This window comes from Lissotriton helveticus, chromosome 3_1, assembly GCF_964261635.1.
Source record: "Lissotriton helveticus chromosome 3_1, aLisHel1.1, whole genome shotgun sequence".
Lineage (NCBI taxonomy): Eukaryota > Metazoa > Chordata > Amphibia > Caudata > Salamandridae > Lissotriton > Lissotriton helveticus.
This window is the reverse complement of record NC_136061.1, coordinates 2,095,920,408-2,095,947,594: the sequence shown is the minus strand read 5'-3', so window position 1 is coordinate 2,095,947,594 and position 27,187 is coordinate 2,095,920,408.

Below are 27,187 nucleotides of genomic sequence, written 5' to 3'. Positions count from 1 at the left end.
GTTCTGAAGGAACCAACAATGCTGGAGAAGATATTGACGATGGCTCACACGGAAGCACGGGCCACGGAGCAAGCGAAGCAGATGGAGATGGGAAAAGAGAAGAGAATGGCGGTAGCACATCGTGTCACTGGGAACTTCAAGAAGAAAGAATTCCAGGCGCCAGTCCTACCAAAGAAAGGTGAACAGACATGCTATCGCTGTGACCTCGAATTCTCGCACATCGGTGCCCGCCCCTCAACCGGTCAAAAGTGCAGGACGTGTAACAGAGACAATCATTTCTCGAGCACGTGCATGACCAGACAATTCAGAAGTGAAAGAGGCAGAACAATGAGACCACGGATGACAAGTAACAGGTACGCACGACACATGGAAAGTGCCCATCACAGCTCCTCAGATGAGTCAGAGGGTGAGGGAGGAGAGACTACATCTGATGTCCGACGCACCAAGAGAAGACAAAGAGACAGAGCACATTCACCTTGTCGAAAAACAACAAATAAAGAAAACAGCCACTGTAGACGGGTAGGAAACCACCAAGCAAAGTTCGTGCTGACAGTGGAGCAAACTGCAACATCATGTGCATATCAGAATACCACAAAATGAGAGTGAAACCACTGCTATCACCGCCGACCGCTGAGGTGTTCACGTGGGGCTCCCGACGGCCGGTAGAAAACATGGGGAAGTTCAAGGAAACTCTAACGTACAAAGGCAAAGTATACCAAGAAGAAATACATGTCCTTAAGGGTGACATCCCAGCACCATGCCTGCTCAACAACGTGACAGCCCAGGTAATGGGCTACTGGCCATGACATACCACATGTTGGAAACAGAAAACATCCTACAAGAGTACCCAGATATATTGAAGGGTTTTGGGAAGCTAAAAGGAAAACAGATAACTTTACATATCAATGAAGCGGTCAAGCCGGTGGCCCAGCATCATAGACAAGTACCAATTCAACTACAGTCACAAGTTGAGGAAGAAATAACAAACTTGCTAGCACATGATATAATTGAAACTGCTGAAGGACCAACGCCTTGGGTGTCTCTAATTGTGGCAGTCCCTAAGAAGAATACCTCAAAGATCCGCCTCTGTGTGGACATGAGGATCCCAAATACCGTGATCGCAAGGGAACGACACCCAAGGCCACACCTAAACGACATGATCAGCTGCCTCACTGGGGCCTGCCGGTTCTCGAAGCTGGACCTGTGCAAAGGGTACCATCAATTAGAACTGGACCACCAGTCCAGGTACATCACAACGTTTTCCACGCACCTGGGCCTGTTCAGATACAAGCGACTGAATTTTGGGATCTCTTCGGCATGGGGGATTTTCCAGGAGACAATAAGACAAGTGATAAGACTAATAGGGAACAGCCTGAACTACAGTGAGGACATTCTGATATTTGGAAAAATAGACAAAGAACATAATGCAGCTCTACGTCAATGGGGAACACAACTGGAGTGAGCAGGCCGAACGTTAAATGAAGAGAAATGCGAGCTGGGAAGAGGGGAACTAGTGTTCTTCGGACACATCTTTTCCAAGCAAGGGATGAGGCCAGATCCCAGCAAAGTTGAAACACTGAAGAACGCAAATGCGCCGACGGATGTTGCAGAAGTAGTGTCATTTCTAGGCCTCGCCAGCTATTGTGCGCGATTCATACAGGACTTCGCCACAGTGAGCACACCACTAAGAGAACTAACCAAACAAGGACAGAAATGTGTCTGGTCTCAGGAATGCAACAAGGCATTTGAAGAAATAAGAAGAGTGGTGGTGACTGTGGAGCATCTAGCGTATTTTGACCCCCTACTGTGCACTGAACTGACTGTTGATGCCAGCCCAGTAGGGCTAGGAGCCATACTAGCGCAGCACCTGCCAGGGAGAGGCTCACAAAGGAAGATTGTTGCATATGCGAGTAAAAGCTTAACAGACATTGAAAGGGCATACTCGCAACCAGAAAAAGAGAGCCTAGCAGTGGTATGGGCGTGTGAACACTACCACGTGTTTGTCTACGGGAAGTCATTCACCATCATAACTGACCACCAGGCGCTCGTGACGATCTATGGCAGCCCGTCAGCCAAAATGCCACCCAGGATTGAACGCTGGGGCATAAGGCTGATGGATTATGACTTCACTATTGTGCACAAGCCAAGGAAAGAACACAACCCGGTGGACTACATGTCGAGACATCCACTACCACTGGCACGAGACGACATAGGAAGAATACCTACATTTTGTACTGAAACAAAACACCCCGGCGCCAATAACGCTTACAGAGCTAGCAAGAGAGACCAAGAAAGTCGACACGATGCAAACCGCCATGGAGATAACGAGAAAGAAGAGATGGAGGCACGTCAACAATAACTGCACCTGGGGAACAGTAGTATGCAAGGAAGAAGTGCTAGCGCTCAAGAAGATCCATGAGGAACTGTTAGAAACCGACACCGGGATCATGATGAGAGGAACAAGAATAGTGATACCCAGCTCACTCAGGAGGCAACTGGTAAACCTCATGAGTCTCACCGAGGCGTAGTAGCAACGAAAAAACTGATAAGGGAGAAAGTGTGGTTCCCTGGCCTAGATCGCATGGTAGAAGGCACCATAACGACCTGCCACCTCTGTCAAGTAACAGGATCACCGGCCAGGAATGAACCTTTACAAATGCCGGAACTTCCAAGAGTGGTGTGGATAACGTTAGCAGCTGATTTTTTGGGGCCCCTGGACACAGCCAACTACCTGCTTGAACCCCCATCACAGCCCATCCTGCCCCTCGAGAAATAAACTCACCCCTGGCTAGAGGACAGCCGGAGCAGCAGGTGGGAGTCAGCGGACGAGGAAAAGCGGATCGCCTTCATGCTGAAAACTGCCGAAAAAGAGACGCTGGGCCGGCAGGTAAGATGGCGCCTGCACTCTAAGCTTCGACTCTGGGGAGCAGCTGGGAGCCGACTCTCCTCCACGATATTCCGGGGAGGCTATCAGGGTCAGCGGAGCGTTGGAGGTGTGGAATCTGGCGAGCGCCGGTGCCCAGAAGCGGTACCTAAAAGGGGACTGAGTGGAGTCGGAACAGCCGTGGTGGATGGAGAGTATGGTGCTGATGGCCTGAGGAGGGCCTCCGCCAGAAGGCTCGACACCCGGCGGCTCACCGGCCCCCCTCTGCCACGGGAGTCTGCTGAGGCCAGCGCCGGGGCTGGGAGCCCTGACCAGTGAGGGAAAGAGGTGACGCCGCCGCAGCGGGGGTCCTAAGCCGCTGAGGTCCCGGGGACAACATACGCTGGGACTGACATCTGGAGGTGAGAGCCCATCTGCCGGGGATGCGGGTTCCAGCGGAGTAGCGAGGCCGGAATCCCTGAACGAGTCCTTGTAGGGTCCCGGGAGGAGCCAGCAGAGCAGCGTGCAGAGGGGGCCCACCTCCTGCTCCTGGAACTAGAGGGCTGCAGCTGCACTCATTGACACCCCCCCACCCCGCACGCGCAGACGCGCTGATGGAGGAATAGCGATGTGGGGCGGCTCCTGCATCAACAGAGAGTATTTGCGGTGGGTGAACAGGAGTAGTGGACACATGGCCAATCCCTAGCCACTCTGTACCACCGGAGTGGCAAGGGCAGCCCAGACACGTTGGCTAAAGAGCTGGCGGACTATTTAGAGGCCCTGAGGGACGAGCTCATAGTGCCAATATCGGCCCAACCCCTGACCGCTCTTCCCCAAACTTTTCCAAAATAAAAGACACCACACTCTAAATGTTGGAGAAATGTGTTGCAGCTTTATTAGCATATACATTATGCCAACATGTTGGGTTATCTTACGGGCGATCCAGAAGCAGGCCGCCCCTACGCGACCCGCCCACCTGATGAGCCATAACCCCCCGTGGTGTTAACCGCGGGGGCGTTGTCAGTTAGGGGGAAGGTCTAACCCCTCCCCCAGCGGACCTACACTCCGCCCCTTGCTCACGCCCCTACCCCTACGGGGGGCTGAGCGTTGCTGGCAACCCCCGGCTGCTCAGGTATACAACCGCCCGAAGGACTAACGGGGCGCCGTCACTCCTCCAGGATCCCGCCGTGGATCTACCTGGGGATAATTTGCTCTCGCACCCTTCCGGTGCTCCTGTAGAGGGTACCCTTCTGTACCTTCCTGCATTGGATCGCCCTGTAACTCCGCCTGCAACACAAAAGACAGCAATATTAGTAGCACAAGCCCCCCCCCCCTAATGCCCGAAAGCAGGGTAAGCGGATGGGCGGGAAAAAGCGCCGGGCAGCACACGATCGTCGCGGGCGAAGGGGGGGGTGAGGGGGCGAGGGTCAGCTCGCCGCCGCATCCAGGAACAAAGAGGGCGCTTGACCCTCGCCCCCTGGGTCATATAGACACTCCCGCCCCGCCCCAGGCCATAAATGACATCACCAGGGGATCCTCCGGACCCCCGACCACTAGACCGCTCCTGGGTCTGTGCCATCCTCTGGCACTAAGGGTGGCCGCCCTCGTAGGTGGCCACCTTTGGTGTCCCGGGGCAGCCAAACATAGTGCCAATATCGGCCCAACCCCTGACCGCTCTTCCCCAAACTTTTCCAAAATAAAAGACACCACACTCTAAATATTGGAGAAATTTGTTGCAGCTTTATTAGCATATACATTATGCCAACATGTTGGGTTATCTTACGGGCGATCCAGAAGCAGGCCGCCCCTACGCGACCCGCCTACCTGATGAGCCATAACCCCCCCGTGGTGTTAACCGCGGGGGCGTTGTCAGTTAGGGGGAAGGTCTAACCCCTCCCCCGGCGGAGCTACACTCCGCCCCTTGCTCACGCTCCTCCCCCTACGGGGGGCTGAGCGTTGCTGGCAACCCCCGGCTGCTCAGGTATACAACCGCCCGAAGGACTAACGGGGCGCCGTCACTCCTCCAGGATCCCGCCGTGGATCTACCTGGGGATAATTTGCTCTCGTACCCTTCCGGTGCTCCTGTAGAGGGTACCCTTCTGTACCTTCCTGCATTGGATCGCCCTGTAACTCCGCCATGGCTCTGGGTGCGGCAGCCGCCGTCCCAGAGCCCCCCCACATACTCCTCCTCCTTTAGATACAACCCGCTGCTCCCATTGCTTCCGCTAAATCAAGTAGAAAAATAGCCATCCCTACTTCAGATAAATGAACACCGTCTCCATCAAAGCAACCCGTGCATTTCGTGTGTAGTAGCCCGTGTCTTATGAAACCAAATCCCCTTTGCTCTGTAAATTTGCGCATGGCGCTGTTCACCTGCCTGCGGGAAGTCTCCAAAGCTACCCCTGACCTAGCGCCTTTCCAATGAAGTCTTGGTGTGATTTCGGACCACCATAATTCACAGGTCCCCAGGAGGTTGCTCAAATCGCACATAGTGTTCCTCATCAGCTGCAACAGGCCCCTGCGGCCCACATGCACCAACTGCTCGCCACCTAAATGTATTATTAATAAGTCGGGCGTTACTTCGCCCCCGTCTAGTAACTGCTGAATTTTGTTCTTCAGGCTACTCCAATGTATGTCGGGCGACACTATCCACTTTATCTTGGTCGCTGTGAAACCATGTTTCCACTTTCCGTTATCCGCCCACCGGGCTACCCTTTGAATTCTCAAGTGTCCCGTCACCCAGACCGATTTACCTAGTAAATGAAAGATGCAGATGTTTTACACCTTGTTTATTAACATCACACAAAGATATACACACTGCAAACTAATAACATTGCGATTATAACACACCAGGAATAAAATGTTTTGAAACAGATGTTTATAGCTCATCCTATGAACGTATATATCGTTTGTAGCAATTCGACTCCCAGCGCCCCACATGTTTTATATTTTCAACTGGCAAGCCTGCCTGAAACGCCGTGGTCGCTGCCACTATCCTAAAAGAATGCGTACAAAATCTTTTGCCCTGTACTTTATTACCTGATAAATCTAAACAGGTGTCCATGACACGCTGCACTTGGTACTTGGTCAAAGCTGTTCCATCTGCATGAACCAGCAAATAACCATCAGCAGGAGGGCGCAGGGAAAGGTATCTCTCAACCAGACGTACAGGGCAGTACCTGGCAACCTTTAACTTGTGCAGCACTATGACTTTGCCCGCCCCTTGCTGATCCGTTTTAGATTGTCTCAACCTCAGTGATAAGCAATCCCCAGACAACAGAGTATCCTGAATACACCAAGCTATGCCCGATCTATCATTCTTTGACTTCGCGACTATCTCCCCTATCCTGAAGGCACCAAAGAAGGCCAGCGCAAATGTTGCGGAAAAGAGAACTGCCTCAAACCCAGAACTTGTGGCCCTTTCTATGCTATCCAACATCCCCTTTAATGTGGCAAAGTCAATCGCTGCCCTGTCATCTGAAGCACGAGGCTCGCTTCTGGACCAGCCCTTCAGCGCTGACCTGATTAAAAATGACTTTGTCGGGTCTAGCAGTCCCCTCAAACGAGCGTGATGGCTGATGGCTGACAGGTGCCCAGCAACCCAAGATTGTGACTTGCCCTCATCTTTCGCCCACAGAATAAAGTCCTGCGTCCGGGATTCCAGCGTAGGCCACTCCTGTTCCCAATCCCCGGTGACAGCGCAGAACTTCTCCACGCCCGCTCGGTATCGTTTGATCGTTCGCGGGGCCAGCGCCAGCTCCCCTAGCCCTCTCAATCGCCTCTCAGATTCAGAAGGAACCATAGGTACTCGGGGAAACGGGTCATCTCTTCCTTTGCTCTCGGCCATGCCTCGCGAAACCTGTGCCACTGGAAGCGAGAAAGAGCATCAGCAGCTGTGTTCTGAACCCCCTGAATATGCCGCGCTCTACACTCCACATTGCTCACCAGGCAAACCCTCATCAACTCCCTGAGCAGACAGAGAACTAGCGGGCAGGAGGCTGACTGAGAATTAATGGCCTGCACCACTGATAAATTGTCCGACCACATCAGGACCCTCCGTGCAGCCAGCTGCTCTGGCCACAGGTGAAATGCTACCACAATGGGAAACAGTTGTAGCACAGTAATGTTGGATGTAACCTTCTTTTTTCGCCATGCTTGCGCGCACCACTCCGTGTCCAAAATGACACCCAAAACCTTCTCTTCCAGATGCATCAGTGAACATAGAAAGGTCAGGAGACCCTGCCCAAGGCGCCCTCCAAACTACAGAGCCGTTGAAGTCCCCAAGGAAGGTGGCCCACATCTTAAGGTCCTCCCTCATGCCTTTGCTGATCCTCACTAAATGATAGCTCTTGCTGACTTTTGCGGATGCCCTTGCCAACCTGCGCGCAAAGACCCTTCCCGCGGGGATTATTCTTGCAGCGAAGTTGAGCTTGCCCAGCAGACTCTGTAAAAAACCCAGTGTCACCTTATCCTGACCCAGAGCAGAATGAATGATCTGTGCAAGATCCCGAACCTTGTCTGCTGGTAACCTACACTCGCCTTTCACTGTGTCTATTTCAATCCCTAAGAAGGTCAAAACCTGCGCAGGGCCTACTGTCTTACCTGGAGCTAATGGGGCTCCTAAGCTAGCAGTCAGTGCCTCGAACTTCTGCAAAGCATCGCTACACTCCTCTGACCCTTGACTTCCTATAAAAAGGAAGTCATCCAGGTAATGAGAAACCCCGCTGACCCCATAACGAGACTGCAGAGCCCACTGCAGGAAGCTGATGAACGCTTCAAAGTAGGCACAAGACACTGCACATCCCATCGGCATGCAGCGATCGTAGTAATACTCCCCATCCACTTTGAAACCTAGCAAGTGTTGACTGCTGGGATGCACAGGTAATAACCTGAAAGCCGATTCAATGTCTGCTTTGGCCAACCATGTTCCTACGCCTGCTCTTCTTACTTGGTCTAAAGCCACATCCAGCGTGCAGTATGACACAGAGCAGGACCCTTCCTCCAGACCATGGTTGACCGAAGCTCCTTCCGGGTGAGAGAGGTTGTGTATTAACCTATAAGACCCGGGCTCTTTCTTAGGTACCACCCCCAGAGGTGACACCACAAAGTTTTCTAAAGGTGGCCTGTCAGAAGGGCCAGCCACTCTCCCTAACAGTCTCTCCTTCTCCACCTTTGCTTTGACTATCAAAGGCATCTCCCTAGCTGACCTTAAATTCTCTGCCTCTCTGGGGCCCTCACGACCCACGAAGGGTATCTTAAAACCTTCGCTAAAACCATCCAGAAGCAAGAGCTTGTCCCGCGGGAGTGGATACTTTAGCAGGAGGGGTAACATGTTAGACAGGATCACCGGGGAGGGCCCCTTTACAGTACCTGGATAAGCGTCGTATTATGGGATGCAAAGGCGGGGGGGTGCTGAAGAGGGGAGGACATGCACTACTGTTATTGCTTGTTACCTGCATCCTTCGTGATCTTGGAAGTGCCCCCTTGCTGCACTGAACACGATCCCGCAGAGTGGGAGCCCCCACATTTGTTGCATGAATGGGCAAACTTACGGGACTTTCCCCAAGTGCAATGACAGGAGTTGAAAGGGCGACATATCCCTGGGGACGACTTCTTGAACGACCATTTGTTGCCCCCTCTCCCTCTGTAGCCACCCCGAAAGGACTGTCTATCCCCGAGTGTCTCGCTACGCTGTGTGTTATTCCTTGTTCCCCTGCTTCTTATCTATACTCCCCGCATTGCGGAGCAGGTTGGAACCCATGTGATCTAACCACAGCTGTACTTCTTTTTGGTCCCATCTCATCTCCGGGCACAAGGACATTCGTCTCCTAAATTCTAGGTCGTAACTCACCCAACCCTGACCCGCCCCAACGAGCAGCTTCCTTCCTGATCAGTGTGCTGTATTGTACGAGCGCCTGCGCCTGTTCTGGGTGTTTCTCTAATATAACTGCCTGTAAGATGGCAAACGCATCTAGCCAATTCTCGATTGTCTTCTCAGGCGATTGCTGGTACTTAGTCTTTTTATCCTCCTCTTTCAACCCAGCTTTCCTGACGTCAGTGCCTTCCTGTCCTAATAGCAACAGCGAGAAGATATCAATAAGTTCCCTCCTCCATATCATTTCTTTGGCAGCAAGGGGTACCTGCTAGGCCAAATGACAATGACCAGACAGTAGGGCTGCTGCCGCCACCTTGGGCTCAGTAGTAGGTGCGGACAGAGGTGCTGCAAGGGGAACTACGCCATCAGCGCTACCTGCAGAAGAAATATTGTTTGTCAACAAAGGAGGTAGCAAGGCACCGCTACAGAGAGTAGGTGCAGAAGACGTACCAGGGGGTGGAGCCGACTTGATCAACTCAGTGTCTGTGGAGATGGAGGTTACGCCGGTGTTGGCAGGAGTGGATGTTGAAGGAAGAACAGGTGCCAAAGGAGGATGAGGCGCCACGGCTCCTCCAGTGTTTCCGCTCGGCAGCGGCGTGGAGGACGACGCCACCAGGGAACTGGAGCTGGCCACTTGAGGGAGAGTCGATGTTGATGGCATCAAAGCAAGCGGCGGAGCGACCCACACAGAAGCTGCCGCCTTCGCACCCTCGCCGCCGTCCGCAGCACTATTCAATGTCACAACAGATGCTGGGGAGACCTTATTTCCCAACAGCTCCTTCATGAAGTCTTTCAGGGAATCGGACAATTTACCAAGGTCCTCTCGTGTGGCGTAAACAGCTGAGTTCTGTATAGGTACCTGTGGAACGACTGGTGACGCACACGGTGCAGCTCGAGGCAGGGGCTCAATTTGAGCTATCACTGTCCTGCTCTTGCCTGCGGGAGGGTCTGGCGGGAATTCTTTGGACGTTTGCTTCCGCGCCCTCTTAGACGATCTAGTGTGACCGGCCTCCTGCAAGTCATGATCCGGGAGGGGAGCCTCGCAAATGACTCCGGAGTCATCCCGTTCGACATCCCTCGCAATCCCCTTGGCCCAGGATAGCCCCTTTCCCCTGGCCAGCTGCATGAACGCCGCCCACTGTGCCTCCTGTGACGCATCAGGCAGCAAGTCGTCCACCTGCGACATCTGAGAGAATAGCGACGGGGAGGCCTGGCTTTCCATATTAGCGTTGCGGGCTCGACTCGGAATCTGCGGGGGGAGGATAAGGGAGAATGAGAAAAAGTCCTTGCCACTCTAGTAGCTCGGGCAACCCCCTGCGGGTCCAACAATGTCCATGAACCCTGGTCCCTGACTTACTTACTCAATCAGTGGCAATTAGGCGTAGGCGAGCTTCAGGCCTGACCCAGACTTCACGGTGCGCAATGCTGAATGGAAATAAAAGAGAGGTTTCAGCCAAATATCCCACACTGCGTGGCCAGTTGCTCCTGACAGCCTTGAGCCCAGCACCGCCCTGCCCCCCTCCTAAACACCTTGCTATCACCAATCCTTGTTATACCTGCTCCCAATCCTGTTACCACCGTCCCCTCAGTCATTTTATGCTTCCGCAACAATTCCCTGCAATAGAAAAAAGTATTAGCCACAAACCGCAACTGTTTTACTCCTAGCCAGCGTACTGACCACAGTACGCCCACCGGTTTACCTCTGTATCTGTCCAGGGCGTCCGTCCAGACAACCTCCTCTCGCTGATGCTCTGTTGTAAACAAAGAAAAGTCGTGAGTACCACCCCTACCCCCCCCTTAAGACATGCCCTGGACCTCTCCCTAAACCCTGAAACAATTCGTTGTAAATTACATCCACTCAAAGCTCAATTACAAGCAAACGCCTATCTAGTATAAATGATGCATCCCAATCCTGAGCCACACGTTGTGTGACTAATAGCGTGTTCCGATCTTCTCTGACGTCGCTGCCCTGCAGAAAACAAAACAACATATGAGTCCCCCCTTCCCCCCTCCCTTACAACTTGAACGAAAGAGTCCATCCCCTGAGCCCAATAATGTGTTACAAAATATATAAAATGCAACAGTCTACAAGTGTAACTACGTACCATTTGGGTTATGTTATTTTAATGTGTACATTCATTTCTTTGCGCGCTTATATACAGCGTGGATCTCGCGCAAGGCGCTAGAGCGCCCCCCCACAGGAACAGAACTGATACATGAGAACAGTACAAGTGAACCCAATACAAGAGCAAACGTTCATTGAATGAGGCAATCGCCTGCCAATGTCTATCGCCCCACAGCACTTTAACCGCTGTGGTTCTGAAAAATATGGATCCATAATAGTTCTGGACTCGAGAATAAAAACTTCGTCGAAATAGGACGAATTTGGTATCAAAAGACCGAGAATGACGAGTACATCAAGTACATGTATTTTCGGCATATTCGAGTGACGATTTCGCCTCGAAATCGCCATTTGCCCTCTAAACCCTTAGCTGCATGTTGCCCTCTACATAAGCCTTAATCCAGTTGAATTTGATTCCACAAGGACACATACTCCTTAATCGACTTCTTCCTGACCCCAGTACAAGTTAGAACCATTGCCCCAGGCCGAGCTCGTTAGGTCAGTTCCCTCCCAGTGGCCGAGCAAGATAGTATCTAGGCCCAACCGGCCATAAAGCCATTTCAGCACGCACACCTGCCATATCTCGCTCACATCTTTCTCCACTCCTTTTCCTCACTTATTTTATGGTGGGGAGGTGACCATTTTTATTAGGGGTCCAGCGATATCTGATGAAATGTTGGGCCTTGCCGGATGATTTGTTATGGGCAGCACGACGTGAAATATGTACATGTCATCATGACTCTGCTTTCTTTTGTAAAACAGTAACCATAAATGAAATACCACGCACCCAAGGAATGCTTCGCCAAAGGGTGAATATTGTGTATAAGAAGGGAAGCCTAACTTTGTGAAAGTGTGCAGTCTCCTGAATATACTGGTATTGTACTTCTAGGACCCTGTCACCTTGGTTGCAGCCAATAAACTAATCTTTGACTTCACCTGGAAGACTCTGAAGTTTCTGTGGGTCTGACTCAGGAGAACCCGAGGTCTCTGGTGTGTTGATCCCCTGGCACCGCTGGGTTACCGGTTCTGTACCGGTTCTTAAAAACCCAGTACCTCAATTGGCGCCCAGCGTTGGGGCGATTCCAGTGGTACCAATCAGCCTGAAGATCGTGAGGAGCTTCGTGTGAAAATTCCGGAGGAGGGCCCACCACCTCATCGACCCCTGCATGTCGACGTGGTCCGAAGGTCTTTACTGCGAGGTTCCCCGCTTCTCGACGGCTACAAGGACTGCTGCCCTGGCTATCGCCCTGATGTTGGACCCTTGAAATTTTCGGTAGAGCGAAACGCTGAGACGAGTCTTCTGGTGAAGCCATCGATATTTTTCAGTTAAGTATAAGTGGAGCGTCTCCTAGTCCTTAGCTGGACTTACTTTTTGTTATCTTAGAGATACATAAAGGTTTTTATTGGTTCTTGCAAGCACCATAACCGAAGGATTCGTGTTTTCACGAGCAATATCGTAATCGATAACTCCTTTGAAGTTTTGGAACTAGACTAGAGAGAAAGGATGCCTAGTCTTAGACTCGGGAATTTGTTTTGTCTTGGTAATAATAATAGGGACTCCCGATTGGAGGACTCATGTCCGGTTCCTCCAGTTGGAACTCCGACTTAAGAGCTATACGTTAAACATGGAGTAGGCCCCATCGTTTACAACGAGGTATGGATTAAATACACTAGGAAAGACGGTGTTTTAAAATGGCCCCAATATGGTAGCTTTGATTCTGAAATTTTAGACAACCTTGAAGTTAAACTCTTCAAAAAGAAAGCCCGGCCGGCGATGTTTGACTCTTTCCGCATATGGCGCAAAGAAGCCAAACAAAAAGAAATTAAATTAGCTAAGGAAAATAAGAGAGAAGAGGGACTTTCAGTAATGCAAGCTGCCGTGCAGTTTAAAGATAATGAGGAAGATCAGATAAATGAACAATTGCGCAGGCAACGTAAAATGGCAATAGATAAGTGCTATCCAGTTTTGCCGTCTTTTCAGCAAGGGACAGTAAAAGAGCGTGAAAAAGACCAATTAATGTCGCACTTATTAACTTCACCACCGCCCTATGCGCAGAATGCTACAGCACCCCCGCAACCTTTAGTTGCACAAGCTGCGCCTCTGGCTTTTCCACAGCACCCACCAGCTGTTCTTCAGCTGGCTCCTACTTCTTCGGTGCAGCCTCCTCCAGGCCCACCGACCACTTCTGTTTCACCTGTGTTTTCTACGATTTTGCCTACTGTACTTTCTACAACTCCTAATGCCCCTTCTATGATTTTGCCTAGTACCACATCTATTATTCCTCATACCTCTTCTGCCATCTCTGCATCCGCTTTATCTCACCCCGTTCTTTCATCTGTTTGTTCTTCCGTTTCACCTTCCCTTCGGCAGAAAATGGCCAGCACTGTTACTAATCTTCTTTTACCCCTTTTCGGGTCGCCTGCTACGACCCCTAACATAGGAAGAAGACAGTTGCGAAGTCAACTGCCCGATTATCAGGAGAGAGATTCCCTGAATAGTTTAGCTCGGAAATGGGTCTTGGACACTGCAAAATATGATTTACAGTCTGTCATGGAAGTTTTCCATCAATGGGAAACAGCGACACAGAGATATGTGTTCGAACAGATGTGTGTTTTTCTTTGCGAAGATTTAGAAGACAATGATCAGGATTGCCTCCCACAAGAGATGTGTCGTATAAGGTTTAAGTTTAGTCTGGGTATGATTATAGGTCCCGATGTAGAAGAAGCAGTTGAAATGCTATTATCATATCGAAGTAAGGGAAGTACTTCTGGGTCACCATCGGAACCTAGTGCATCTAGTAGGAAAAAGGCACGACAATACCCTATGAGAGAAGTTCCCCCACAATGGAGAGAGGGTGACGCGACAGCTGTCCCACCTGTCCTGCCCCACTTTCACCGAGTATGGGTACATGTTCCATGGAAGCGAGCTGAAGTTTTAGCACTCAAACAAACACTACCAGATCCGCGTAAAAATCCTGCAGGGTACTATAAAGAATTGTCGCAAACTGCTGGGTCATGCATTATGAATTTAGCCGATATCGATATGTTATTCGGGAACGTTGTTCCACAGCCTTTATGGGGAAAAATTCGTCATGAAGATCACGACCAGGAATTAGGTGACACGTGGGCTAATATTACTGTTGCAGATGCACGACAAGTTGGTGGTGCCAAGCCTGAGCCTCTGATAGCGGAACTACCTGGTAGAATAGTAGATTACATGAAAACAATAATGCCTGCAATACGCGTAAATTGGGATAAGTTATCTGCATGCAAGCAAAAGAAAGAAGAAACTGTGTCAGATTTCTTCACCAGATTTGAAGAAACATTCATTGACCACAGCGGTCAAGACATGACCACAGAAGGTGGCCAGAGATTGTTTGTCGATAAATTTGTGCACAATCTACTTCCAGACTTATGTAGGAAGTTAAAAGATTCAGAAAATTCTTGGGCAGTCTCATCTTCAGCCCAGATATTAGCTACCACACAGTACTACGAGAATAGAGACAAGGATGAGAAAGATAAAGTAGAGAAGAAAACTAGAGAACTCAAAACGAAGGTTTTGCTACAGCAAGCCTATCCGCCACGTGGTGGTGGTAATAAAAATAACAATGGTCAGAATCACTACCGGAACACTTTTCAGCAGCCTCAGAGAAACTTGCAGAGATTCGATTACGATCAAAACCGCGTAGGTCCCAACCAGTGTTTATACTGCAAACAAGAGGGTCATTACAAGTATGACTGTCCTGCCCTACCGCAACGTACAAATGAATTTTCTGGCGTAAGAGGTCGTGGTAGTCAGCAAGCGCCTAGAGGTAGAGGGCGTGGAAACACCCCTCAGGACGCACGTCCCCTTCCGCCACAAAGCTCTATGAACAGGTTTGACCAGCAAAATAACGTATCTGACAGGACAGCTCACTACTACGTCGATGAGTATTACACAGAAAATGAGCAGTGGGAGAATAATGATTGCTAGGATAGCCTTAGACAAGGAGAGGGAGTTGTTTCAGTTCCAGTAGATCAGAGTGGACCTTACGTTGAGGTGATTACATCGGGTGTGTCAGAACCTTTTCTGTTGGATACTGGTGCTACAAAGAGTTCTATTATGCACTCCAAACTCCCTGGCGCACCTTTGTCTGGCGAAATGAACGTTTCCGTAGGTTTTTCTGGCGCCCCGGTTAGAAATCCGATTTCTGACCCTTTATCTCTTTCTGTTGGTCCTTGTGAATTCGAAGCACCCCTTATTTTGACAACAGGTTGTGGTGAAAATTTGCTAGGATTAGATTTGCTAAAAAGATTGTATGCGACTTTGTACTGTTCTCCCTCAGGAGTACAACTGACTTTAGGCAAGAAAGTGGTTTCTCCCATGTATTTGTCGAGAAATACGCTTCCAGCAGAATTGGCACTCCTTCCGGATATTCTTTGGGCAACTGGTCCGAATGATGTAGGTCTTTTAGAAATTCCACCATATGTTGTAACATTGAAGTCGAATGTCAAAATGCCACGAATTCCCCAATACAGAATATCCAATGAGGGCGAAAAAGCTTTGCTAGCGATTGTTTACGAGTTAATTGAGAAAGACGTAATTGAGGAAACACGAGGCAATGTTTGCAATAGTCCTGTTCTGCCTGTTTTAAAACGAACTGACCCTTCTCAGCCACCTGTGTATAGATTCGTGATTGATCTTAGGGAAGTAAATAAGATAGTGGTGCCACAATTCCCAGTTGTCCCCGACATTACAACATTACTGACTATGATTCCAGCCTCTGCATCCTGGTTTTCGGTGATTGACCTGAAGAATGCTTTCTTCAGTATCCCGATTGCTGAGGAAAGCAGGGATATTTTTTCCTTTAGTCTAGGTGGTCGCAGTTTCCGCTTTAAACGCGCTCCTCAAGGCTACTGTGAAAGCCCCTCAATATACAGTCAAGCTCTGAAAAGTCAGCTCGACGCAATGGTTTTGCCCGAAGGTTCCACTCTCGTACAGTACGTGGACGACTTGCTCATAGCCGCGGATACTGAGAATATATGTAAAATAGCCACACTGGCACTACTGCGTCATCTATGTGATCTACATCACAAGGTGTCACTTTCCAAGCTCCAATATTGCCGACAAGAAGTGACCTACTTAGGTCATCTCTTATCGAAGGAGGGAAGGAAACTGACCCCAGAAAGAATTCAGGCAATAGCGAAATTAAATGTGCCAAGAACGCAGAGAGAAGTACGCGCTTTCTTGGGCATTACATCGTACTGTAGACAGTGGATTCCAAATTTTTCGTTATTAGCCAAACCCTTATTGGCACTAACGTGTACAAATACACCCAATCCCATTCCTTGGTCTGATGAGTGTCAGAAAAGTTTTCTCGAATTACGCACAGCATTATGTTCGGCCCCTGTGTTAGGTAACCCCAACTACAGTAAACCTTTCACATTATATGTCTACGAGAAGGAGGGTTGTGCATTGTCCGTGCTGACTCAGTTATACGGAGATAGACAACGGCCATGCGCCTATTTTTCGTCAACTTTGGATCCGGTAGCACGAGCATTGCCAAGTTGTCTAAGGGCCACAGCAGCAGCAGCTGTTTCTATTCGACAGTCTGCAGGGCTAGTAATGAATAATACACTAATCGTGATGGTCCCGCATGCAGTAGACACATTGTTAAATAGGACCAAGACACAGCACTTAACTAGTGCTCGACTGTCCAGTTATGAATTGACACTACTAGCAAGCCATGTGCACATCAAAAGGTGCAGTACTCTGAACATAGCCACCTTGTTACCAATTGCTGAGGAATCGGATGCTTCAGAACAGCACGATTGTTTCCTCAGAACGGAGGAGGAGACAAAAGGGAGAGTTGATCTATTCGATACTCCTCTCGCCGAATGTGATGGTACATTATGGGTGGATGGTTCATGCTTTAAACTCCCAAATGGTAACGTGACTACAGCGTATGCTGTCACAACTTTGCACACAATCGTTGAAACTGCGCGAATACCACATGGTTTAGCTCAAGCCGCCGAACTCGTGGCGTTAACGAGAGCATGTGTGTTATCAAAAGGAATGAAAGTGACTGTCTATACCGACAGTCAGTATGCTTTTGGAGTGGCTCACAGTTTTGGACGACTGTGGAGAGAACGTGGGTTCCTGACTTCGCATGGAGCTAAGATTCAGCATGGTCAGCTGGTGAATGAGCTTCTTGAATCACTGACGTTGCCCCTGAAAGTAGCGGTCGTGAAATGTAGTGCACACAAGAAAGTGATTGATGATGTTGGTCGTGGAAATGCATTTGCTGATGAAACTGCTAAAGAAACGGCAAAGAATGTGATGAGCCGAATGTATGTTGCGAGCCCAGAAAGATGGACTGATGATGTTGGAATATGTGAAGACACGATAGAAAGTGTGAAGTCCATCCAAGCTGAGGCCACGGAGAAAGAGTTAAGCATGTGGAGAGAAAGTACAGGGAGAATGGATGCAAATGGTGTTGGATTGAATCGACAGAGCAACAAAGATGGTTGTTACCTGATGCATATGTGCCTGCAGTGGTTACAATGGCTCATGGGATGGCCCATATCAGCGCAAAAGGGATTTGCGACTTGTTGGCCCCAGTGTGGAAGAATTCAGGGATTCCCAAGTGTGCAGAGAATGTCGTCAAGAATTGCATGGTATGTCTGAAGCACAATCCTGGTAGGGGAACCCCAACTCCAGCTGGTCATTTTGCACCTCCTACGTATCCGTTCGAGGTTTTGCAGCTAGATTTCATACACATGGAGAGGTGCAACAACTTAAAATATGTGCTCGTGGTTGTTTGCGCCTTCTCAAGGTGGGTAGAAGCCTATCCCCTAAGGGACAATACCGCCTTGTCCACAGCGAAAGCCCTTGTGAAAGAGTTCTTCCCCAGATTCGGAATGCCTAGAATGGTCTGGTCGGACAACGGAAGTGAATTTGTGGGTTGTGTGATGAAACGAGTGTGTGAAGGGCTAGGTATTAGTCAGAAGTTCCACGCTGCAAATCACCCCCAATCAGCTGGATTAGTGGAATGTTACAATGGCACGCTTAAACTTAAATTGGCCAAAATCCAAGCGAGCACGGGTCTTAAATGGCCTGACGCTCTACCCTTAGCACTCCTATCCACCAGAATGACTGTGCATTCGCGAATGAAACTCAGCCCCTATGAAATAATCTTTGGTCGGCCAGCCAACATATGGGGAGTGCCTAGGCCCACGAAGTTTAGCGAGCTGCAACACCCCATTTTGCTTGACTATCTGTATGAATTGACGGCTAAATTGCGTGTTTTATATCAACAGGTCCACAACACCTTGCCTCCGGTTTCCGAGACACCGGGTCACTCCATTGACCCTGGCTCCTGGGTGTTGGTGAAGAATTTCCAGAGGACAAGAAACGACCAGCCCAGATGGACCGGACCACACCTCGTCCTCCTGTCTACAAGGTCGACCGTTAGAGTGGAGGGGAAGGCCAATTGGGTCCACGGAATCCATTGTAAGAAAATACCTTTCCCTCTGCCACATGACCAATGGGTCCAGACAGGAGGCACTGACTCAAAGCGCACAACTGATGAACGCGTAAAAGACGCTAAACGTGATTGTGAAAGTGGGAACATTTTTCAAGAAACTACGCCGCCATCAGAACAATTGAACTCTGTGGAACCTGAGCTACTCTTTCCGGACCAGACAGCACCCGGGAAAAGACGCTATAATTTGCGACCGAGAAAAACAGACTAAAGTAAAAGTGATTTTTATGATTCGAGAGAAAAACCTGTGGACTAATAAAAAAATAAGTTTTTTTCCCAGAAATGCTATTTTTGAAAGTGCAGATTCTCCCATCTAGGTAACTTGCTTATTTTTGTTTTCTTTTTCTTGAACCGCCATCCGGGTTCCGCTGCTAGGGTCGCGGTTGATTAAAGACTTTTGGGTGCAGCTGACAACAATAGGTTGCTGGTTCCAGTTGGTCGAAGGGAGCCACCCTAGACTGACGGAAGCGCCCTTTAGCAGAAACAACCTACCGCCGCGGGCAGCACCTTAGAGAGGATGGAGTTTCCTGATGTGGAGAGAACTGCCAAACAAATGAACTTTAAGCAGAGACTTTTGAAAACAATGAGAAAGAAAATTTTTATAATAATGTGTATTTTTATGCTATTTAGCGTAATGGTGTTTTTGATAAGCTATGTTTTATTTTATTTTCATGTGACATTCACGCCTACTGCATCGCCCATACCTCCCCCTACTGTTTCCTCTCATTCTTTCCACTCTTTGCCTGACCACGAATCAAGTAGGAGATTAGAGTTCATTAATAACTCCTTCGTTCAGCTATTACACCAACACCAACTTGTAATGAACACAACCAACTGTTGGGTGTGTGGTCTCATTCCCCACACCACGGATAGAGGTATCCCCTATTTGGTCCTGCCATTTAGTCGCAATGGGTCAGTATGGGCATATAGGACAATGTTCATATATGCACGAGAAATCCAACCCCTACGCTCGGTAAAAGACAACCTCAAGACTAGCGCCTTAGTCAAGGGTATAGTTGACATGATCAAGGAAGTAACTTCTTACGAAGATACCCCGGATGATGAGATACTTGCATATGTAGGCTGGAATGTGACCGGATATGGCACTACATTAAGTGAGAAACAGCAAGCCAAGAGATCGTCCCCTATCTGGATCGTACCCCATCAAGGTCACCTGTGTCTGCAAGGTATTGGTAGGAATCCCAGAGCTCAGCTAGGGAAGAGTGTCTGTACAGAAACATACGTTTTTGGATCTCAGACTTCCCCTGCCTTTTCAGCCGCAAAGGGTACTTACTTTATCTGCCACGATAGAGCCTATACATGGTTGCCCCCTGACTTCTCGGGCTCATGTTTTGTTTCATTCCTGTTACCTCCCACCTACACAGCAGCGGCGGATTACCATCGGACAAGGGTAGTTAGAGGTGTTTTTAGTAAAGAAGACACTGCTGGTCAAGAATTTGGTGACTTTGCAATGGGTATTCTGCCGTTCTGGGGAGCCATGGTTAACAGCAGAAACATAAGGCAATTGACAAGGGTAGTTGAATCCACCGTGATTGAAACTGCTGGTGCCCTTAGTAACCTGACTGCTGTGCTCCAGTCGGATCGACTAATGACCCTTCAGAACCGGGTCGCTTTGGATGTAATACTTGCGGACCGGGGTGGAGTATGCAAATTGATCCAGTCCAGTTGTTGCATTTTTATTCCAGATAATGCTCCAACAGTGTACGGGGCCATCTCCAAACTACATAAGATTTCCGAATCTATTCATGTGGATAAAGGAGATTGGTCATTAATGGGATGGTTCTGGGGACTGATATCTGCCTGGGGATGGAAAATTCTGATGGTCATTGGGATGGTCTTAGCCATTCTTTTCCTGTTCTGTCTATGTATACAGTGTGCTCCTGCAATATGTGGCCTCTGTGCTACATCATGTGTAAGGAAGCCTGTGTCAAGACATGAACTCAGCACTAGAATGATGTTGCAGCAACATCTCAATGACTTTAGGAATATAGATCTGGACTCAGATTAACATGAGGATAGATTAATTGCCTATGTAAGGGCAAAAGGAGGGTCTGTGGTTCTGAAAAATATGGATCCATAATAGTTCTGGACTCGAGAATAAAAACTTCGTCGAAATAGGACGAATTTGGTATCAAAAGACCGAGAATGACGAGTACATCAAGTACATGTCTTTTCGGCATATTCGAGTGACGATTTCGCCTCGAAATCGCCATTTGCCCTCTAAACCCTTAGCTGCATGTTGCCCTCTACATAAGCCTTAATCCAGTTGAATTTGATTCCACAAGGACACATACTCCTTAATCGACTTCTTCCTGACCCCAGTACAAGTTAGAACCATTGCCCCAGGCCGAGCTCGTTAGGTCAGTTCCCTCCCAGTGGCCGAGCAAGATAGTATCTAGGCCCAACCGGCCATAAAGCCATTTCAGCACGCACACCTGCCATATCTCGCTCACATCTTTCTCCACTCCTTTTCCTCACTTATTTTATGGTGGGGAGGTGACCATTTTTATTAGGGGTCCAGCGATATCTGATGAAATGTTGGGCCTTGCCGGATGATTTGTTATGGGCAGCACGACGTGAAATATGTACATGTCATCATGACTCTGCTTTCTTTTGTAAAACAGTAACCATAAATGAAATACCACGCACCCAAGGAATGCTTCGCCAAAGGGTGAATATTGTGTATAAGAAGGGAAGCCTAACTTTGTGAAAGTGTGCAGTCTCCTGAATATACTGGTATTGTACTTCTAGGACCCTGTCACCTTGGTTGCAGCCAATAAACTAATCTTTGGCTTCACCTGGAAGACCCTGAAGTTTCTGTGGGTCTGACTCAGGAGAACCCGAGGTCTCTGGTGTGTTGATCCCCTGGCACCGCTGGGTTACCGGTTCTGTACCGGTTCTTAAAAACCCAGTACCTCACCGCTAAGTCAACGAAAGTATAATCTATAATTAACTACGCCGGCTGCTGCCCGAGAAGGCCAGCGCAGACAGCGGCGAGCGAGGCGGGGCTGCTCGAAGCTGTGAAGGAAGAAAAAAAAATAAAAAATTGTCTGCGCATGCGCGAAAACGCGCCTGCGCGAACACGCGACCGGCGGCCATGTTCGGGCCAGGCAAGTAAAGTAAAGTGAAGTGAAGATGGCCAGAGCAAGCCCCCAGACCACCACGTGGACCTCCTAATGAAATCGCCCAGCTCGGCAGGGGTGTCACCAGCCAACGCGGGACCCAAACCACGAGGACAACATCACCCGCAGGGAGCTCACCGGGGAGCGCGGCCCGCGCCGCTCCGAGGCCGCTTACCCGACCATGTCCCCCCCTCCCGGGCATACCCCAAGCTGCATCTGAAGCAGGAACCGAGGCCACCCCGGCGATCAAGCCGATCCACCAGAGGCCTCCCGCACACAGCCTGCTACCCGCCATAACCAGGTGAGGCCCCTGAAGGGGGGGGACCCCCTACGCCGCAATCCCCCCCCCCCCAACCCAAACAACTCCCGACCCCAAGGCGCTCGAACTCTCTGCCCAACGGAACCGACGCGCCCAACCCGATCTCCCTAACCCCCAGCCATAGCTGCGGCAGTCCCTTGCAAACTTCGCCGTCCTGCGCCTCAGGCCCACAAACCGAACAAAAGCACAAGGCAACGGTCGCGCGCCCCAGCCCGAGGCTCCCCGGGCCCACCCCGCGCCCTCCACCCCCATAAACCAAGCACCTAATGTGAGAAGTTGGCCTGATGTGCAGTGCTCACTATTCTAGTGATCACTATATATCAGTCCAAACAACCCTTATTGATGATTGGTTGTAAGTCAACCTTATAGACCAGCTATCCTAGTAGCATGGATACGAGCAGTCTAAGGCTAAGACTCTAGAGGGCGTGTTAAGCCAGCTGTTTTACCATCACATTACCCCTTGAACACCCAGTGAAAGGACACCACACAAGTGTTATGAAAATAAACAGTGTATTTATTAGAATCACAACAACCCTGTACTCTTTATGAGGACAGGGTGCTAGGCACACAACAAAACTCTTACGAAAATACTTAAGTTAGCACGGTATACACAAATGCCCGAGGGGCACGAAAAACCATATACTCTAAAACTGGAATGCGAAATTACTAGCAGGTAAGTACAGTACTAATAGGCTTTGGAATCGCTAGGACTTGACTAGGGAATCGTTAGATTACTTCTAGGAGGCCCAGGGGACTCGGGTGCAGAGTGTGCACTCTCACGCGGGATGCGGGACAAAGTCTATGGAAGCTAGTAAAGGCAAAGGTAGTGTTCACGGGCGAACCCGACCTGGTAGGGAGAAAACGACAGTGGATCCTGACCCTTGGATAGTGAGGCTATGCTGGGGCACCGAAATGCCGAAGTTACCTAGCCCAGGGGCTGCAGCTGCATAGGTCTCAAAAGACGTCGGGAATCCTCGTTGCCGGACCAGGAGCCTGGAAGAAAGATGCTGCCAGGCGACCAGTGAAGATTGTTCGAGTTGATCCAAGCCTGGATCTGGAAGAAGGATGATACCTGAAAGCAGAGGGGACCAAGTTTGTGACTACTAGCCAGTAGTCAGTGGGCACCAGGAGGGCACCGGATGGTAGTCACCTCGACTAGGTGAGTGGGCGACGCTGGCTCTGCAGATCTCACGGACCAGGAGGCGTTGTCGGTGACCAGGATGGAGAGGCGAGCTGTCCCACGATGGATGAAGCTGTCGGCGTCAAAGTTACCCAGGATTGGGCAACAAGCCTTGGCTAATTCAAGCCCACGCGGTGGACTCAAAATGGCGTCTTGAGTGGACCAGGAGGGTCCGGGGTGCTCCTCTTCGGGAAGGGAGCAAGGGCCAGTCTGGAGCAACCAGACCAGCAGCAGTGATGTCGTCGGGCGTCGTTCAGAAGGCCACAAGCCAGCGGCAAGTAGCCAAACAACGCGGTGAGCAGCAAAAAGCAGAAGGGCCCCACGCCGATCGTGGAGATGCTGGGGGGCTGATCTTCGGTGCTGGAGCTGCTCAGGGTCGGGGCTTCTCGGACCCCAAAGCACTCGCCAGGAAATTACTCGGCGGGCTTGCTGTGCAGAAGTCGTGCAGTCTTGGCAATAGTCGGTCCCTTGAGGTCTCGTCGCACTCACGGTTCTCAGCTTGGCTGTAGAGGTGAGTAGAGATCGGAGGTGCCAGGGAAGCCGGGTCTTGTCGAGCTGGGCAGTCGGATTCCGGAGGAAGGACTTACAGCAGACCGCAGTGTTCTTGCGATGGTGCCTGCGGATGCAGGGTGACTACTCCTTAGCCACAAGGGAGAATCTTGAAGAAGAAATCTTGAAGTCCTTTCGTAGAAAGTCGTGTCTTGATTCCAAAGATGATCTAATTTGGAAGGGGGCCTGCTCCTACCTTTATCTGGGAAAAGGGGGCTGGCACGCGACTAAGTCCTGCCCTATGGGTGGGACCAGGAGGGGGGTGGTTACACCCCTCTCCTTTGGCGGGCTTTCCCCAGGCCAGGGGCTGGAGTGCCCCTGGAACTGGTTTCAGCCGGCCTATGCACAGTGAGCACCGGGGTGCCACTTGCAGTCACCTTCCTCTGTAGCCCTGCCTACCTGGAATACACAAAACCCTGTCTGGGACGGTGCTGGCACCGCCCCTGGCAGGAAACCCTTTGTCCTTGCCTCCTGCTCTGGGAGGACTCCCAGCAGCAGGAGGGCAGACTTGTGTCTCGGTGGCAGCATCCATTTTGTGGATGCTAAGGCTCTGTCTGACTTTAACCGGGGTTACAGGTTACATACATGTCGTGTCCCTCTAGAAGGGTGGAATGCTAACCCCGTCGCCAGAATTGGCGAGGGGTTAGTATTCCAATTCGTATGACACCTTACTCGACATGTTTTGATAAAGCGATACCAGAGTTGGCATATAACCGCGAGGATTATAATGCACTTAAGAGTATATGGTATGCGATATCATGGAAACGGCTAAGGGATAGATCCCGAAAGCCGCAGACAGGTTCAGCTCATGCCAGAGCACTATCTCACACGATTCCAAGCACTCTGCCTTCAGGATTGTCAAGGCCTGCCATAGGAGTGACTGATAGGAGATCTGTGTGTCCATTTTTAGGGTTAGATATAGGTATACTATATCTAAAGCAAAGGGTGATTACACCACCTTGCCCCAGCTGTCAAGCAGCCAGTTGTGTCAGATTTGGATGGCCAGCCAGGGGTGGCATAATACATGCTGCAGCCCCTGGTAGGCCCTGGGTACACCTATGCCCTGGGTACCTAAGGTACACTGTACAGGGACTGATAAGGTGACTCAGTATCCAATTAGATATGTACCTGAGGTACATGGAATCCATTTTACAGAGAGAGCAGTAGGCCTGGGGTCCTGAATAGCAGGGCCCCAGGTCAACTAAGTCAGAAAACCAGCAAAACACCAGGCAAAAAGTTGGGGGCAACCATAGTCAGGGATCTACCTTCCTACATAACCCCCCCCCCCCCAAACGAAAGGAGATAAGGCTATCCTTGCCAGGTAAGCCTATATTGCCTGAGTGGCCATATAAGGAAGTACCAGCACTGGCATGGTTACCCCCTATCTCATGGTCCACTAAGCAATCCCTCACCCTAAGGGTATCTGAGGGTCTCCACCATAGGGAATCTCTACCTGTGGTGTGTTTTGGCAAAGGAAAAGGCTGTTGCTGAAATGGAGTATTGAAGTGAGGCTCCACTAATTTTGGGCTCAGCTTCCTCCAATCATTTTCTACCATAAAGGCCTTTCTTTCCAAGACTGAGTTGTTTTGGGCTCTCAGGGTCAACCTCTGGCTACCTACAGCTGGAGGTTGGGTCCCTCTGTTTGGCTTACTGGAGGGACAGGTCAGGTTTGGGGCCCTCAGGTCCCAGGTTTGGCTGTGCCCAACAGTGTCCATCTGTGGGAGGTCCCTAACTAAATTTAAGGGGGATCCCTCAGGAGTCTGTTTTATTTTCACTTGGCTAGGATTACTAGCTTCAGTGCCCTTAATCTGTTGATTGGGAAGTTCTTTTGGACAGGGGGCCCTTTGGGGTCCAACACTGGCCTTCCTGACCTCTACAGCCCTGGGCTGACTGAGGCAGGGTAGAGAGGGGCAGGTTACCTGCTCCAGACTGGGTCCCACCTTGGAAGGGTCCACTGACATCAGGGGTTCTGCCAGGCTAGGCCTGACTACCTCTGGGGCAGTTTCTTCACAAGGGGTCAGATCAGTTCCCTGAGGAGGCTGATCCTTTCCTAAAGTCTGGTGGGAGGGAGATTTCTCTTCCTCCTCAATGCTCTCTGTCTGAGTGGAGTGATCCATAGTTTCAGGCTTCACAACACTATCATTTGTCTGAGTTTGAGCTGTGGCCATCACAACTCTCCCAACCTTTTCAGGAGGGGGCTCAGTTTGGGTGTGGGCTGTGACCATCACAGCCTTTACAACCTGTTCTGGGAAGGAAGTTGTCTGAGATTGGGCTGTGACTGGCACAGCCCTCCTGACCTGTTCAGGGAGGACATCTTGGACTGGGGCTGTGGCTATCACTGCCCCACTAACCTTACCATGGAAGTTTACCATTTTAGAATGGATTTCTTGCTCTACTTCAGCCCAGGCTGAGAGCTCTAAATTATTCCCCAGTAGGCAATCTACAGGCAAGTTTGGTGACACTGCCACTCTCTTGTGGCCAGTGACACCTCCCCAGCTGAGATTGACCACTGCCATGGGATGATCTCTCTGTACTCCATCAATATTGGTCACCTGGTATGTGGCACCAGGTAAAAGTTGCCTTGAGGGGACTAGACTCTCAGTCACCATAGTGATGCTAGCCCCTGTATCTCTATAGGCCTCAACTTTTATACCATTGATGAGGGGCTCTTGTCTGTACTTGCCCAAAGTGTTGGGACAAGTTGTGAAGTTGGCAAACCCCATGCAAGTCTCACAGACAAGAGTATCTAAGTTTGGGGACCTGGTTAGGCCAGAGTCCCCAGGAACTCCCAAAGTAAATGCACCCAAATTCTTGGGGGCACTCCCACCACCTGGGGGATTACTACTAATAGTAACAGGAGGTTTGGGAATGTTACTTGGGGGTATGTTCTCCTTATTGTTATTCTTTGGGCAACTGCTGTCAGTTTTCAAATGACCCACCTGTTTACAGGGATAACAATAAGGTTTCTTCTGGGCATTGGAAGGATTCTGGGACCCACCACCCTCAGAGGATTTTTGGGGCCCTGATGTGGTTTGATCTGAAGATTTATTCCCACCCTTCTCTTGAGGCTTGGTTGATTCCTTTTTCTGGTCACCACCTTGGTTCTTAGGCCTAATCCTGGTTCTGACCCATTTGTCTGCCCTCTTACCCAATTCCTGTGGAGAGGTCAGATCAGAGTCTACCAGGTGCTGGTGTAATAACTGGTTCTGACAATTATTTAAGACTTGCTCTCTCATAATAAGATTATACAATCCTGTGAAGTCAGTAACCTTGCTACCCAGTAGCCAGCCTTCCAAAGCCTTAGTGGCACAATCAACAAAGTCAGCCCAATCCTGAGACTGAGTTTTCTGGGTATCCCTGAACAGCAACCTGTACTGCTCAGTGGTTAAGCCAAACCCATCAACCAGTGCATTTTTCAGGACTTGGTAATTATTAGCATCCTCAACTCTAGTAGTGAGGAGCTTATCTCTACCTTTGCCATCAAAGGAGAGCCACAGTATAGCTGCCCACTGGCTTTGGGGGATGCACTGTACAGTGCAGGCCCTCTCCAAAGCAGCCATCCATTTCTGGATGTCATCCCCTTGTTTAAAGGGGGGCACTATCTTTGTCAGGT